Below are 18,297 nucleotides of genomic sequence, written 5' to 3'. Positions count from 1 at the left end.
GTTCTAAAGCAACAGCCTTAACACAACCAGAATTGGTACTCATAGGACTTAAACAAACAGGGAGAGTATTAAACCAATTAGAGTAATTAACAGAAGTATTAGTAATAGGCAAATTTCCTAGCACTCTTCCAAAAGTAGAATCATTATAGAAAATTGGAAGGTCAGCTTCAGACCATGTAACAGGTTGTAATAAAGGAGGATCGGGTACATAAGCCCAATAAGATTTAGCCTCTATAGGTGGGGCTGCCAATACAGCTATCATGGCTAAAAAAAAGGTAAGAGGAGAGCGAGGATGAGCACTCTCCTCCATAATCCTACGTGCTTGAAATACTAAACATTGCAATTGATACCAAGTAATTTGATTTCGATCTCCCCTCGCCTCCCTGACAAGTTGTCTCCTACTCCGTCGCCGCATTCTTCTCGTCCGCTGGGGGAACCGGTTGGGGTGTGCTGTGGTCGATTGTGAGAGCCTCAGGCGACGCATTCTTCGAGTCAGGGTGTTTATTGGTGATGGCATGATAATGTCGAACCAAGCGCTCCGGGAGCCACCGCGGAGAGTCTGCCTCCCTAGGGAAAACACAAACATGGCCTCGGCCCCATACTAAAACAGGGTCTGGTCCATGCCAAAGGTTAGTCATGGGATCTTTCCATTTAACAAGCGCTTTTTCAGGAGGGGTTCCAGAAAGACCTGTAAACAATCGTTCATAAGGCGTGTGACTAGATGCATCTAAAGTTAAAAAATTTAAAATAAATAAAGCATGATTAAGCATAATCTGAGGAGATCTATCATATTCCCCGTTTTTTATTTTTTGTAATGTAATTTTTAATTGTTGGTTGGCACGTTCTACAATACCTTGACCCTGAGGATTGTAGGGAATGCCTGTTTTATGTGAAATATGGAAAGTTGCACAAAAATTGGCAAAAGCTTTACTCGTATATCCTGGAGCATTATCTGTTTTTAAAGCTTTAGGAATTCCCATAGATGCAAAACAATGAAATAAATGAGCAATTACATATTTAGTAGATTCCCCAGCCAAAGGCGTAGCACATATAAAATTAGAGTAAGTATCAACAGTTACATGAACAAATTGTAATTTACCAAAAAAGGGAATATGAGTAACATCCATTTGCCAAAGATGATGAGGGAGTAAACCCCGAGGATTGACTCCAAATTGTGGAACAGGAAGGTGGGGTAAACATTTAGAGCAGGACTCAACAATGTATCGGGCTGTTTCTCTAGAAATAGAGAATTGTTTTTGAAGCGTAGCAGCAGATTGATGATGTAAATTATGTGATTGAGTAGCAAGATCCTGAGGTTGAGATAAACTTAAGGCTATAATCTTTGTATTTTCGTCAGCCAATTGATTTCCCAAAGACAATGGGCCAGGGAGACCTGAATGGGCTCGAATATGTAATATGGCTACAGGAAAGTCATGCTGATGAATAATCTTTTGTAGTTGAAAGAAAGTCTGAAACAATTGAGAATCAACAGTATTGCCAATTATAGCAGTTTCTATGTTACGCAAAATAGTAACCAAATAATGGCTATCCGTATAGAGATTAAAAGAACAATGTGAAAAGATTTGAAAAGCCAAGGAAATCGCATGTAATTCAACTCGTTGGGCAGAGGTATGATCTGTTTGTTCTTTATGAAGTAAGTCATCAGAAATAACAACAGCGATGCCATTGGCAGAACCATCAGTAAAAACATTTGGGGCATTGAGAATAGGAGTTGAACAGATAGTTTTTGGAAAAATAAATAGATGTTGAGTAGCAAAATGAAGGAGCTTATTAGAAGGATAATGATTATCAATAATTCCTGAATATCCAGCAAAAGCAAGAGCCCAAAAATCAGAGACAAATAATAGCCAAGAATATTGATAAGTAGTATAAGGTATAATAATAGAATTTGGTTCATATCCTACCAACTGAATATTTCTTCTACGACCCAATTGAACAAGGGTTGCTATTAACTCATAATAAGGTGTAATGACTTTATTAGGCCTATTTTTCATATGAATCCATTCAAGAATTCCTGTTTCTTGCCATAATAAGGCGGTAGGGGTATGTGACGTAGCACAGATTATTAATAGTATAGGTAAAGAAGGCTCAATTCTAGTTAGCTGAGCAGATTGTATTGCTTTGTTTACAAGCTTGAGTGCTTGTTGAGCTTCAGAAGTTAAAATACGAGGGGAAGAAGGATCAGGACTTCCCTTTAGGATATTAAAAAGAGGCTGTAACTGACCCGTAGTTAATTTTAAAGAAGGTCGCAGCCAATTAATATCTCCTAATAACTTTCGAAAATCATTTAAAGTTTTAAGAATGTCAGTCCGTATCTCTATCTTCTGAGGTGTAATATTATAATTTGTGATATACTTACCAAGGTATGAGAAAGGTGGGTTCATCTGTACTTTGTCAGCAGCAATGACTAGTCCTGATCGTGACAAATGACTTTGAAGGGAATTATAAGCCTTAAGTAAAATATGTTTATCAGAATAAGCAAGTAATAAGTCATCCATATAATGAATAAAATATATCTGAGGGAACTGTTTACGAACAGGGGCAATAACTTGAGCTACAAACTGTTGACATAAAGTAGGACTATTAGCCATACCCTGAGGCAGCATTTTCCATTGATAACGTTGCATAGGTTCTATAAAATTTAAAGAGGGTAAGCTAAAAGTAAATCGCAACTTATCAGCCGGAAATAGAGGAATAGTAAAAAAGCAATCCTTAAGATCAATAATAATAATCATATAATTTTTAAGTATGGCTGCAGGAGAAGGCAAACCTGGTTGCAGAGCTCCCATAATTACCATAGTTTGATTAACAGCACGTAAATCTTGCAATAAACGATATTTTCCCGATTTTTTCTTTATAACAAATATAGGAGTATTCCAAGGGCTATTAGACTTTTCTAGTCTGCCCAAAGCAAGCTGTTCATTAATTATATTATGGGCCGCCATTAATTTCTCCTTAGAAAGGGGCCATTGGTCCACCCAGACAGGATTATCAGAAATCCAAGTTATAGGGTCAGCATGTGGTGGAGGAGAATCCAAGGCCCCTAGAAAAAACCCAAGCCTGTTTTATCCCGTTTATTATCAGTCTGTAAGGGTAATTTATTTTCCTGTTGATTTTTTCCCAAACCATTCCTAGGATCATACCCTTGATTTAACAATATATTAGTTACAGTAGGGTTGGGACTAAGCAATAGGATTCCCATTTGTTGTAATATATCTCTTCCCCAAAGGTTAACTGGCAATCCGGGCAATACGTAGGGTTTGAATATTCCTTGATTACCTTCAGCATCCTGCCAATGTAGGTATTGCGAACTTTGTTGTGGAGAATTAGATTGGCCAATACCTTGCAACTGTGTAATGGTTTGGTGCACGGGCCAATTTTTTGGCCAATGTATAAACGAAATAACAGAAACATCAGCACCAGTATCTAATAACCCAGAAAAAGGCCTTCCATTTATTTTTAATACCAATTGTGGTCTTTCCCTACCAATTTGTTGAATCCAATAAACTGCATCAGAGGAACCGAAAGCCCCAGTTCCTCTTTTGTTATGTTGTAAAATTTTTCCTTCTGGTATATATGGAATTAATAGAATCTGAGCTATTCGCATACCGGGCGTGATAAGAAAAGATCCTTTTGATGTTTGAACCATAACCTTTAATTCCCCTTCATAATCAGCATCAAACACCCCAGGAATAATAGTTAAGCCTTTCATAGACATACTACTTCTTCCAAGGATTATACCAACCGTTCCCTGGGGTAAAGGCCCAAAAGTTCCCGTAGGAAGGGCTTGGGGTCCCATATCCGAGGTTAATAAGAATTGGGTGGAGGCACAGAGGTCCAGTCCTGCACTATTTGGCGTGGCCCTTTGAAGGGAGGAGATTCCATTCCCTGAGGAACAAAGGTCTGAGCTGGAGGCGGTGGGGCAGGTTGTGGGGGGATTATTGACATTGCTCCAATTGTTTGATGGGGCCGGAGCAGGCCCCTCTGGAAGTTTCCCGACAAGGGAGTTCCATTTTTATGAGTCACTGATCGACATTCTTTAGCCCAATGCCGTCCTCTTTGGCATCGGGGGCAAATTGTGGGAGGAGGAGATTTACCTTGAGGCACAGAATTTACGATAGGCATATTAGGAGTATCAACAGTACAATTTTTTGCAAAATGACCTGGCTTCCCACATTTAAAACAGTTTTTACTTTTAGCATTTGGCCCAAATCCTGCCTTAGTTAGGGCTGCAGCTATAGCTGCTCCCTGTAAGTAAGATGATCCAATATCAGAACAAACTCGAATATAATCCTCTAAATTTCCTTTCCTTTTCCATGGACGTATAGCTGCTTGACAAATATTATTAGCATTTTCGAAAGCCAATTGTTTGACGATAATTGCTCCAGAAGGACCATCAGAAACAATTCTATGAACAGCCTGTAATAATCTAGCCACAAAATCAGCATAAGGTTCATCTGCCCCTTGCCTTATTTTAGCAAGGTCTTCAGTCCTAGTGGAGGCAGGTAAATGTTTCCATGCATGTAGAGCTATATGATTGATCTGAGCATAAGCCACAAAAGGGAAAGCTAATTGATCCTGTAATAACTGATGTTGTCCTTCCCCAATCAACATCTCATAATTTACTAGCACATTATGTGCAGTATTTCTTTCAGCTTCTTCAGCAGCCTTTTCATAATATTCTGATTTCCAAAGTAAATTGTCGCCACCAGTGAGACAAGCACGAGCAATAGATTTCCAGTCTGCTGGAGGCAATGCTTCTGTTGCAATAGTATCCAACATAGTAATAGTGAAAGGGGCAATAGGCCCATATTGTGCACAGGCTGCTTTTAAATCTTTCAAAACCTTAAAGGAGAGAGGCTGATATTCCCGATTATTTTGTTGTGGATTTTGAGGATTGGGTCGTTCCACCACCGGGCAGCAGAATAAAGGATCCTCCCCTCTATTAAGAGCTCCCCGTACTGCTTGTTGTAAAGGACTAAGCTTAGGAGGGATAGGGACAGAGACATGTAATTGCTGTAACTGCGGAAGAATATTTTCATCAGGATATTTTTCAGCCTCATATTTGGCTTCTTCACCCGCTAAATCAAAAGAAAAGTCATCATCATCAAGTGAATTAACACTCTTTATCCTCGGTGGCAACGGAGGAGCAGTAGCTACTGCAGCAATATGTTCTACAGATTTAGCTGTTAATTTTGGAACTGAATCATAAATTGGATTAAAACAATCTCTTATTAAATTCCACAAGCTAAAAATGGAAACTGAAACAGAAGATAGTCCATGAGCTTCATGATATTTAGATAATTCATCTCCTACACGAGTCCAAATTGCTAAGTCCACTGATCCTCCTTCAGGGAACCAAGGACAAGCATCATATACTAATTGCAAAAATTCCAGAAGTTGTGAGGTAGTTACCTTAGTTCCACGGGCTTTTAACATTGAAAGCAAAACCTGAGCAAATAAATTACGCTCCTTAGAGCCCTTTTGTCCCATATTATTTTACTTCTGACTCTTTCTCGAGTTACCGTCCTAAAAACGAAATTATTTCTTGTGGCCACACTATCTCACTCGAGAGTTCTACTTACCTGAAATCTTCCGAAATGCCTCACGCACTCAGGTCCCTGTGCGGGCGCCACTTGCTGCAGACCGGCTGCAGAAAGCTAAAAGTTCCTGGCGGTGAGGGGTAAGGAACTGAAAAGCACCAGTATGGGGTCAGAAGGGCCAAGACAACTGATGGTTGCAAGGCAAGTTTATTCAAAGAGCATGAATGTATATATAGGTTTAGTACGGAACGAGTATTAGGCAATAAATCAGTAAACCTTGTATTTCCACATAATTCTGTCACCACTATCTATGCGCCACTATCTATGCGCCACTATCTATGCGTCAGCATGCCTTATGGGCCATTCTTTGGAGATACAGACTTCCCCCTCAGGGCAGCACGTCCTTCTTCTGGGGAACAACCAGGGGCTCTTAGATCCAGAGCAGGCACCTGGAACGAAACTGGCCGCAAGCCATTTTCCTTTTTTACGCTCAATACCGCAGCGTCAGGGGTGCATACCAAGAAAGAGACAAGCAGTTCTCCGGAAAGCAGAAAGCTGAATAAGCTTACAGCTTGGGGGCCACCACAGTTTCTCCTTGGGTTTATCCTGTATGGGACTCTCTGCGCTTCCTGGAATTGGGTGGCTATTTCCTTTCCCATGTTAGGGAAGTTTTTGACTATAATCTCTTCAAATATTTTCTCTGGTCCTTTCTCTCTCTCTTCTCCTTCTGGGACCCCTATAATGCAAATGTTGTTGCGTTTAATGTTGTCCCAGAGGTCTCTTAGGCTGTCTTCATTTCTTTTCATTCTTTTTTCTTTATTCTGTTCTGCAGCAGTGAATTCCACCATACTGTCTTCCAGGTCACTTATCCGTTCTTCTGTCTCAGTTATTCTGCTATTGATTCCTTCTAGTGTAGTTTTCATTTCAGTTATTGTATTGGTCATCTCTGTTTGTTTGTTCTTTAATTCTTCTAGGTCTTTGTTAATCATTTCTTGCATCTTCTCGATCTTTGCCTCCATTCTTATTCCGAGGTCCTGGATCATCTTCACTATCATTATTCTGAATTCTTTTTCTGGAAGGTTGCCTATCTCCACTTCATTTAGTTGTTTTTCTGGTGTTTTTTCTTGTTCCTTCATCTGGTATATAGCCCTCTGCCTTTTCATCTTGTCTATCTTTCTGTAACTGTGGTTTTTGATCCACAGGCTGCAAGATTGTAGTTTTTCTTGCTTCTGCTGTCTGCCCTCTGGTAGTTGAGGCTATCTAAGAGGCTTAATGGGAGGCTCTGGTGGTGGGTAGAGCTGACTGTTGCTGTGGTGGTCAGAGCTCCGTAAAACCTTAATCCACTTGACTGTTGATGGGTGGGGCTGGGTTCCCTCCCTGTTGGTTGTTTTGCCTGAGGCAACCCAACACTGGAGCCTACCTGGGCTCTTTGGTGGGGTTAATGGCAGACTCTGGGAGGGCTCACGCCAAGGAGCACTTCCCAGAACCTCTGCTGCCAGTGTCCTTGTCCCCACGGTGAAACAGAGCCACCCCCTGCCTCTGCAGGAGACCCCCCAACACCAGCAGGTAGGTCTGGTTCAGTCTCCCCCAGGGTCACTGCTCCTTCCCATGGGTCCCGATGCGCACACTACTTTGTGTGTGCCCTCCAAGAGTGGGGTCTCTGTTTCCCCCAGTCCTGTAGAAGTCCTGCAATCAATTCCCACTAGGCTTCAAAGTCTGATTCTCTAGGAATTCCTCCTCCCATTGCCGGACCCCCAGGTTGGGAAGCCTGATGTGGGGCTCAGAACCTTCACTCCAGTGGGTGGACTTCTGTGGTATAAGTGTTTGCCAGTCTGTGAGTCTCCCACCCAGCAGTTATGGGATTTGATTTTACTCTGATTGCGCCCCTCCTACTGTCTCACTGTGGCTTCTCCTCTGTCCTTGGACGTGGGGTATCCTCCTTGGTGAAGTCCAGTGTCTTCCTGTCGATGATTGTCCAGCAGCCAGTTGTGATTCTGGTGCTCTCGCAAGAGGGAGTGAGAGCACGTCCTTCTACTCCGCCATCTTGGTTAATCCCAGCTCTAGATCAATTTTTAAAATTAGGTTAATTGATATGACAGCATACAGATCCACCTTAAAGACACAGTATCTTAATAAGGAGGTCAGTATTCCATGAGTGCTTTTAAAACTTTTCATTCATCAGTATCTTACATTTTTCTGAGCACAAGTCTTTTGCCTCCTTAGGTAGGTTTATTCCTAAGTATTTTATTCTTTTTGATGTGACGGTAAATGGGATTATCTCCTTAATTCCTCTTCCTAACTTTTTGTTGTTAGTTTATAGGAATGCAAGAGATTTCTGTATATTAACTTTGTATCCTGCAACTTTACCAAATTCATTGATGAGCTCTAGTAGTCTTCTGGTAGCATCTTTAGTATTTTCTATGTATAATATCATGTCATCTGCAAATACTGACAGTTGGAAGCAACCTAAATGTCCATCAATAGAGGAATGGATAAAGAAGATGTGGTACATATATACAATGGAATATTATTCGGCCATAAAAAAGAACAAAGTAATGCTATTTGCAGCAACATGGATGGACTTAGAGACTGTCATACTAAGTGAAGTAAGTCAGACAGAGAAAGACAAATATCATATGATATCACTTTTGTGTGGAATCTAAAAAAAAATTGTACAATTGAACTTATTTACACAACAGAAACAGAGTAACAGATGTAGAAAACAAACTTATGGTTACTAAAGGGGAAAGGTGTGGAGGGAGGAATAAGTTAGGAGGTTGGAATTAACATATACCCACTACTATATATATAAAATAGTTAATCAACAAAAACCTACTGTATAGCTCAGGGAATTCTCAATACTCTGTAATGACCTATGTGGGAAAAGAATCTAAAAAAGAGAGGACATATGTATATGTATAACTGATACACTTTGCTGTACAGCAGAAACTAGTGCAACATTGTAAATCAACTATACTCTAATAAAAATTTTAAAAATAAAAATAGTGTAATTTTGAAATAAAATTAAACTTTTCATTCATGGCTCAGTGAAGGGACTGAGGTGAGGGAATAATATTATCTCTAATAAAACAAACAAGGGAACAAGCTAATGAAAATGGTAGTTAGTAATGTTAATGTAAATATAGGCGTTAGGCTGTGGCAATGGAAAGAGAGAGAATAAAAAGAGAGAGAGAAGACGAATCATCAAACCAAATAAAAGTACCAAAAAGAGTCATAAGGAAGATGATTTTTGTAAGGGAAGTAGAGGGAAGGAAGGACATTAAACATAGGCATGCTAAAGATAAGCAGGGCAGTATATCTCCATGAAATTATTTTTGAATCCCCCGACAAAATTAAATCTTCCATGTCTAAATTCCTAAAACTTTTCATTCTCAACTCTGTAATTTTACTTAGCTTGCTCTGGATTTTCCTTTAGTTAGCCAAGTATATGTTTTACCACTCCCAAGATGTTGTTCTAGAGGAAAAGGACGGTAGTTGTTCTTCTAAATTCCACAGGTACTGGCAGATTACTTTGTATGAATCATACTCTCAGTGAATGTTTCCTGAATAAATACAAATATGACAAAACCATCAAGCATGCATTATACTCATTACTGCAGTTGAGTATGTGAAGCATTAGCTCTGATAGTCCCTTCTCTTAAGAGGTTTAGAGTTTATTCAAGATAACACACTAAAAAAGAAATGATACACTTATATTAAACCCTTGATATAGGACATATCCATAACAAGGAAAGGTCAGAGAAGGCTTTGTAGAGAAAATAATATTGAAAATTATTATTTATTGAAGGTGGTATTGGAAGGTATATTGTTTCTGACTGCTATTTGTAACAAATTATCACAAACAGTGTCTTAAAACAACACAAAGTATTATCTTACATTTCTGGAGGTAATACGTCTGAGATGAGTCTTACAGAGCTAAAATTAAGGTATTTGCCTGGCTGCATTCCCTCTGTAGGGTTCAGGATAGAATCTGTTTTCTTGACTTTTCTAGCTCCTAGAGATTGCTTGTATTCCTTGGCTTGTGTCCTTTTACTGAATCTTCAATGTGTATCACTACAACCTCTGCTTCCACCTTGGAACACTCTTGACTGCTTCATATAAGGAGTCTTCAATTATATTGGACCCAATTGGATAATCCAGATAACCTCCCCATTTTAAGATCCTTAACTTAATTATATCTGCAAAGTCCCTTTTGCCATGTAAGGTAACATGTTGAGAGGTTCTGGGGATTGGGACATGAAAAACTTTGTGGAGCCATTATTCTTTCTACTGTAGTGGGAAACCAGCATGAGCAAAGTTCTGGAAGAACCATAGATATAAGCATGGAGTGTATGGCTGAACAATAAAAAGATGAAAACAAAATGCAGAGTACATGTTAAGGAGTGTGGTGAATCAAATGGCTGGTAGGCAAGTATAAGTTACAAAGGGCATTAAAATTTAAGAGAGGAGATTTAGGGTTTTTAAAAAATTTTTATTTAATATTGGAATATAGTTGATTTACAATGTAGTGTTAGTTTCAGGTGTACAATGAAGTGATTTAGTTATACATATACATATATCTATTCTTCTTCAGATTCTTTTCCCATATAGGTTATTACAGAGTATTGAGTAGAGTTGCCTGTGCTATACAGTAGGTCCTTGCTGATTAACTATTTTATATATAGTAGTGTGTATATGTTAACTCCAACCTTCTAATTTATTCCTCCCTCCCCACTTTACCCTTTGATAACCATAGGTTTGTTTTCTATCTCTGAGCCTGTTTCTGTTTTGTAAATAAGTTCCTTTGTGTCGTATTTTAGATTCCACATATAAGTGATATCATATGGCATTTGTCTTTCTCTTTCTGACTTACTTCACTTAGTTTGAGAATCTCTAGGTCCATCCACGTTGCTGCAGATGGCATTATTTCATTATTTTTTATGGCTGAGTAGGATTCCGTTGTATATATCTACAGCATCTTCTTTATCCATGCCTCTGTCAATGAACATTTAGGTTGCTTCCATGTCTTGGCTGTTGTAAATAATGCTGCAATGAACATAGGGTGGTTTTCTCTGGATATATGCACAGGAGTGGGATTGCTGGATCATATGTTAGCTCTATTTTTAGTTTTTTAAGGAACCTCCATACTGTTCTCCATAGTGGCTGTATCAATTTACATTCCCACCAACAGTGTATGAGGTTTCCATTTCTCCACACCCTCTCCAGCATTTATTGTTTGTAGACTTTTTGAAGATGGCCATTCTGACTAGTGTGAGGTGATACCTCATTGTATTTTTGCTTTGCATTCTCTAATAATTAGCAATGTTGAGCATCTTTTCATGTGCTTTTTGGCCATCTGTATGTCTTCTTTGAAGAAATGTCTATGTAGATCTTTTGCTCATTTTTGATTGGGTTGTTTGTTTTTTTGATATTGAGTTGCATGAGCTGTTTGTATATTTTGGAGAATAATCCTTGTCAGTCACATTGCTGGCAAATTTTTTCTCCTATTCTGTAGGTTGACTGCTCATTTTGTTTATGGTTTCCTTTGCAGTGCAAAAGCTTTTAAATTTAATTAGGTTCCATTTGTTTTTGTTTTTGTGTTTTTTTTGCTTTTGTTTTTTGGTTGTTTTTAGGCTTCAGGACCCAACGTGGCTTTTTAAAAAATTAATTATTATTGGAGTATAGTTGCTTTACTATATTGTGTTAGTTTCTACTGTACAGCAAAATGAATCAGCCATGCATATATATGTATCCCCTCCCTTTTGGACTTCCAGGTCACCACAGTGCGTTTATATTCATTACTGTAGGAGGTGGATCAAAAAAGATCTTGCTGCAATTTTTGTCAAAGGGTGTTCTGCCTATGATTTCCACTAAAAGTTTTATAGTATCCAGTCTTACATTAAGACCTTTAATCCATTTTGAGCTTGTTTTTGTGTATGGTGTTAGAAAATGTTCTAATTTCATTCTTTTACATGTGGCTGTCCAGTTTTCCCAACACTGTTTATTGAAGAGACAGTCTTTTCTCCATTAATTTACCATAGGTGTATGGGTTTATTTCTGGGCTTTCTATCCTGTTCCATTCATCTAGAAGTCTGTCTTTGTGCCAGTGTCATACTGTTTTGATTACTGTAGCTTTATAGTATAGTCTGAAATCAGGAAGAATGTTTCCTCCAGCTTTGTTTTACTTTCTCAATATTACTTGGGCTATTTGGTGTCTTTGTGTTTCTACACAAACTTTAGAATTTTTTGTTGTTGTTGTTCTAGATCTGCAAAAAATGCCATTGGTAATTTGATAGTGATTACATTGAATTTGTAGATTACCTTGGGTAGTATAGTCATTTTGACAATATTGATTCTTCCAATCCAAGAACATGATATGTCTTTCCATTTGTTTGTGTCATCTTTGATTTCTTTCATCAGCATGTGGTAGTTTTCAGAGTACAGGTCTTTTGCCTCCTTACGTAGGTTTATTCCTAGGTATTTTCCTTTTGATGTGATGGTAAATGGGATTGTTTCCTTAACTTCTTTTTCTGCTCTTTCATTGTTAGTGTATAGGAATGCAACAGATTTCTGTATATTAACTTTGTATCCTGTAAATTTACTGAATTCATTGTTGAGCTCTAGTAGTTTTCTGGTAACACTTTTAGGGTTTTCTATGTATAGTATCATGTTATCTGCAAACAGTGGCAGTTTTACTTCTTCTTTTCCAATTTGCATTCCTTTTATTTCTTTTTCTTCTGTGATTGTTGTGGGTAGGACTTCCAAAACTATGTTGAATAAAAGTGGCAAGAGTGGACATACTTGTCTTGTTCTTGATCTTAGAGGAAATGCTTTCAGCTTTTCACCATTGAATATGTTGTTAGTTGTTGGTTTTTCATATATGGCCTTTATTATGTTGAGGTATGTTCCCTCTCTGCACACTTTCTGGAGAGTTTTTATCATAAATTGGTGTTGGATTTTGTCAAAAGCTTTTTCTGCATCTATTGAGGTGATCATATGATTTTTATTCTTCAGTTTGTTGATGTGGTGTCTCACAATGATTGATTTGCTGATATTGAAAAAGGCTTGCATTCTTGGGATAATTCCTACTTGATTATGGTGTATGATCCTTTTTATGTATTGTTGGATTTGGCTTGCTAGTATTTTGTTGAGAATTTTTTGTCTATATTCATCAGTGATATTAGCCTATACTTTTCTTGGGGTATCTTTGTCTGGTTTTGGTATCAGGGTGATGGTGGCTCCATAGAATGAGTTTGAGTGTGTTGCTTCCTCTACAAGTTTTTGGAAAAGCTTCAGAAGGATAGGTGTTAATGCTTATCTAAATGTTTGAAGAACTCACCTGTGAAGCCATCTGGTCCTCGACTTTTGTTTTTGGGGAGTTTTTAAATCACAGTTTCAATTTCAGTGCTTGTGATTGGTCTGTTCATATTTTCTATTTCTTCCTATTTCAGTTTTAGGAAACTGTACCTTTCTAAGAATTTGTCCATTTCTTCCAGATTGTTCATTTTATTGGCATATAGTTGCTTGTAGTAGTTTTTTTTTTTATTATCCTTTGTATTTCTGTGGTGTCAGTTGTAACTTCTTTTTTATTTCTAATTTTATTGATTTAAGCTGTCTCCATTTTTTTCTTGTTGAGTTTGGCTAAGGTTTATCAATTTCGTTTATCTTTTCAGAGAACCAGCTTTTAATTTCATTGATCTTCTCTATTGTTTTCTTCATCTCTATTTCATTTATTTCTGCTCTGATCTTTATGATTTCTTTCCTTCTATTAAGTTTAGGTTTTGTTTGTTCTTTCTCTAGTTGCTCTAGGTGTAAGGTTAGATTGTTTATTTGTGATTTTTCTTGTTTCCTGAGATAAGATTGTTTTGCTATAAACTTCCCTCTTAGAACGGCTTTTGCTGTGTACCAGAGGTTTTGGATCACCGTACTTTCTTTTCATTTTCCTCTAGCTATTTTTTGATTTCTTCAGTGATCCATTGGTTGCTTAGTAGCATATTTAGCCTCCACATGTTTTTGCTTTTACATTTTTTTGTAGTTGATTTCCAGTCTCATAGCACTGTGGTTGGAAAAGATACTTCATATGATTTCAGTTTTCTTAAATTTACCAAGGCTTGCATTGTGGCCCAGCATGTGATCAATCCTGGAGAATGTTCCATGTGCACTACAGAAGGATGTGTATTTCTGCTGCTTTTGGATGGAAGGCTCTATAAATATACATTAAGTTCATCTGGTCTAATGTGTCATTTAAGGCCTGTGTTTCCTGGTTGACTTTCTGTCTGGATGATCTGTTCATTGACGAAAGTGGTGTGTTAAAACCTCCTACTGTTATTGTGTTACTGTCAATTTCTCCTTGTATGGCTGTTAGTATTTGCCTTATATATTGAGATGCTCCTATGTTCGGTGCATATATATTTACAATTATTACATTTTTTTCTTTGATTGATCCCTTGATCATTACTTAGTGTCCTTCCAGTCTCTTGTAACTGTCTTCATTTTAAAGTCTATTTTGTCTGATATGTTTATTGCTACTCTAGCTTTCTTTTGATTTCCATTTTCCATCCCCTTACTTTCAGTCTGTATGTGTCTCTAGATCTGAAGTGGTTTCTTGTAGATAGCATATATACAGGTGTTGTTTTTGTATCCAGTCAGCCAATCTATATCTTTTGGTTGGAACATTTAATCTGTTTATGTTTAAGGTAACTATTGATATGTTTCTTTTACTGCCATCTTTTTAATTGTTTTGTTTTGGTTTTTCTGTAGGTCTTTTTTCTTCCCTTCCCCTTTTGTTCTCTTCTCTTGCGATTTGACAACTAACTTTAGTCTTGTGTTTGCATTCCTTTTCCTTTTTTATGTATCTATTATAGATTTTCAGTTTTTGGTTACCATGAGGTTTTGATATAGCAGTCTGTATAGAAACACGATTGTTTTATGTTGCTGGTCTTAATTTACAATGCGTTTCCAATATCCTGAATTTGTACTCTCCTCTTCTCATGATTGCTAGGTTTGATATCATATTTGTATGCATATGATTTCCTACCTTTACTGTATCTTTGCCTTTACTAGTGAGCTTTCCCATTCATAATTTTCTTGTTTCTAGTTGTGGCCTTTTCTTTTCATCCTAGAGAAATTGCTTTAGTATTTGTTGGAAAGCTGGTCTGGTGGAGCTGAATTCTTTTAGCTTTTGCTTGTCTGTAAAGCTTTTGATTTCTCTATCAAATCTGAATGAGAGCCTTGCTGGGTAGAGTATTCTTGTAGGTTCTTCCCTTTCATCACTTTAAATATATCATGGCACTCCCTTCTGGCCTGCAGATTTTGGGCTGAAAACTCCACTGATTATCTTATGGGGATTCCCTTATATCTTATTTGTTGCCTTTTCCTGTTGCTTTTAATATTTTTTTTGGCTTTAATTTTTGTCAATTTGATTAATGTGTGTCTTGGCATGTTTCTCCTTGGGTTTATCCTGTATGGGACTCTTTGCATTTCCTGGACTTGGGTGACTGTTTCCTTTTCCATGTTAGGGAAATTTTCAGCTATCTCTCTTCAAATATTCTCTTCAAATATTTTCTCAGGCCCTTTCTCATGTCTCCTTCTGGGACCCCTATAATGTGAATGTTGGTGTGTTTAGTGTAGTCCCAGAAGTCTCTTAAACGTTCCTCATTTGTTTTCGTTCTTTTTTCTCTATTCTGTTCCACAGCTTTGATTTCCACCATTCTGTCTTCCAGCTCTCTTATCCGTTCTTCTGTTTCATTTATTTTGCTCTTGATTCCTTCTAGTGAATTTTTCATTTCAGTTACCATATTGTTCAACTCTGTCTGTTCTTTATATCATCTTGCTCTTTGTTAAACATTTCTTATATCCTCTTGGTCTATACCTCCATTCCTTTTCTGAGATCTTGGATCATCTTTACCTTCATTACTCTGAATTCCTTTTCAGGTCGATTGCCTATCTCCACTTCACTTAGTTGTTCTTCTGGGGTTTTATCTTGTTCCTTCATCTGGAACATATTCATCTGCCATCTCATTTGTCTAACTTTTTGCGTTTGTGGTCCCACTCTCTGCCAGATTGTAGTTTCTTTTGCTTCTGGAGTCTGCCCCATGGTGGATGAGGCTGGTCTAAGAGGCTTATGTAGGCTTCCTGATAGCAGGGACTGGTGTCTGCCCACTGGTGTGTGGAGCTGGGTTATGTCTCTTTTGTGGGCAGGGCCATGTCAAGGAGTATGTTTATAGGTGGTTGTGAGCTCAGGAAGACTTTAAGCAGCCTGTCTCCTGATGGGTGGATCCGTGTTCCCTCCCTCTTGGTTGTTTGGCCTGAGACACCCCAGCATGGGAGCCTACAGGCTATTTTGTTGGACCAGGTCTTGGTGTCAAAATGGTGGCCTCTAGGACAGTTTATGCCAACGAGTACTCCCCAGTACCTCCACCACCATGTCCTTGTCCCCACAGTGAACCACAGCCACCCCCTGCCTCCCCAGGAGACCCTCCAAGACAAGCAGGTAGGTCTGGCCCAGGTTTCTATGAAGTCAATGCTTTTCCTCCTGCATCCCGGTGCACAAGAGACCTTGTGTGCACCCTTCAAGAGTGGAGTTTCTGTTTTCTGCAGTCCTGTGGAGTTCCTGCAATCAAACCCCACTGACCTTCAAAGCCAAGTACTCTGGGGGCTCCTCCTCACAATGTCAGGCCCCCAGACTGGGGAGACTGACTTGGGGCTCAGAACTCCACCAGGAGATTTAGGTTTAATGCAGTTAATGTCAGAAAACCATAACAAGTTATTGAGAAGTGGGTAGTGTTGTGAAAATGGTATTTATAAGAAATAAGTTGGGTAGGGTTTGTAGGAGAGCCTGGTGGAGAGAATATTTGAGAGCATTGAGACTGGCAAATGCATGATTCGATTTGTTACATTGCATAGTTCTTTACATATATAGACACTTATACTTCCAAGATTATTTGTTTGATTAAAACCTTGAATTAGAGTGGCAATTATTAAATTTTTCACAAATCGGTAATTTTACATCTTATTTATATTTGACCATGTCATGTTTATCTTTCATGGATTGTGGTAGTCTCTGAAGCAAGGCTTTAACTCAGTTGTCAGTACATGTTTTTTCCTTGCTTGCTCATCATCTTTCAATCTGTATTAAACTTATATTCCAGTGGCTGTTCTGAAGGGGCTCTACTTTTTCTCCATTGGAGAAATTTTCCTTTTTCCTGTGAAAATAACTTTATCTAAGGAATGATAAACTACCTTTTTGACATTGTTATAAATATTCCCTGTTAATTCTTATCTTTGTGATATTAATGAATTCTTCCTAGGTGGAAGGTACTCACTCATATCAGACTGACTATTGACTTTAAATGCATGTTAACTGGAGTTTTTTATTACTTTTACCTGGAAAGGGTCAATAGTTAATTGGATAAGAAAGAGTCACATTTCTATTTGTAATAGAATGTCTTCTGTGATTCTTTTTATTTTTTTGGATTGTCACAAGGCCATAGAGCCCTATTTTATTTATTTATTTATTTATTTATTTATTTATTTATTTATTTATTTATAATTGAAGTATAGTTGTGTTACAGTGTTTCAGGTGTACAGCAAAGTGATTCAGTTATAGATATATTAGTTGGATCTTCCCTCCCTTTGCCTATCCCTATGCAGTATATGACTATTCAAAACTACCCTGCTGTGAGGTTTTTGACAATAATAGGGATAGACAAAGGGAGGGAAGATCCAAACATTTTATTTTTGCATAGATAGTTAGACTACTATTTAATTAATGTCAGGCCTCTGTATGTTTGCTGATTTTATTTATTATTTATTTATTTATTTTTAAATTTTTTATTTTTGGCTGAGTTTGGTCTTCATTGCTGCTCACGGGCTTTCTCTAGTTGTGGAAAGTGGGGACTTCTCTTGCTGTGGAGCATGGGTTCTAAGTGCACGGGTTTCAGTAGTTGTGGCTCGTGGGTTCTAGAGCGCAGGCTCAGTAGTTCTGGCACACAGGCTTAGTCGCTCCGCAGCATGTGGGATCTTCCCAGACCAGGGGTCGAACCCATGTCCCCTGCATTGGCAGGCGGATTCTTAACCACTGTGCCACCAGGGAAGCCCCTGTTTGCTGATTTTATTCCTCAACACTTTCACATACTATGTCTGTAGTAATTATTCCTGGACTACTCGGTTTCTGTATTCAATCGTATTTTATATACAAAAACTACATTCTATTGGATTTAAAAAATCCCTTAAAGATTTTCCAACACAGCATTCTACTCAGTAGGGGAAAGTACTCTACAAAATTTATTCAGCAAATATTTTTTATTACCTGTTAATTAGCAGACATTGTGCTCGACATCATGGATAGATAAGATCAAGACATCCCTTCCCTCTCCCTGGAAGCCCACAATCTAATGGGAGGGAAAGAAAAGTGAAGTGAACAGACTACTACAGTACCCTGTAATAAAGGATAAAATAGGTGTATACGTTCAAGATATAAGAACCCTAGAGTAGGATACTTAACACGTAGTGGAAGGTGGAAAAGTCATTTTGAGAAATAAAATTTGAGCCATGCTTTGAACATGAACAGTGAAGAGCATGCCAAGTAGAGGAGGCAATATGCAAAGACACAGACATGGAGAGATCACAGACAATTTAGAGAATTACGAATAGTTTGACATGATATGAAATTTCACCATCAGTAAAGACTGTACCAAGAAAGGCTTTTTTTATGTGTGTGTGCCATTCTGAG

The 18,297-nt window shown here is 38.1% G+C and overlaps 1 protein-coding gene across 1 annotated transcript in view; it reads left to right on the top strand.

Moving 5' to 3' along the window:
• The window catches only part of GUCY1A2 (guanylate cyclase 1 soluble subunit alpha 2), a 415,463-nt gene that overhangs the window by 136,108 nt on the left and 261,058 nt on the right, over positions 1 to 18,297 (top strand). The gene's annotated exons all lie outside the window — the stretch shown is intronic.

The sequence above is a fragment of the Balaenoptera musculus genome, chromosome 8 (assembly GCF_009873245.2).
Source record: "Balaenoptera musculus isolate JJ_BM4_2016_0621 chromosome 8, mBalMus1.pri.v3, whole genome shotgun sequence".
NCBI classification, from domain to species: Eukaryota; Metazoa; Chordata; class Mammalia; order Artiodactyla; family Balaenopteridae; genus Balaenoptera; species Balaenoptera musculus.
Note: the sequence above shows the minus strand (reverse complement) of the source record. Positions and strands in the feature narration are given on the sequence as shown.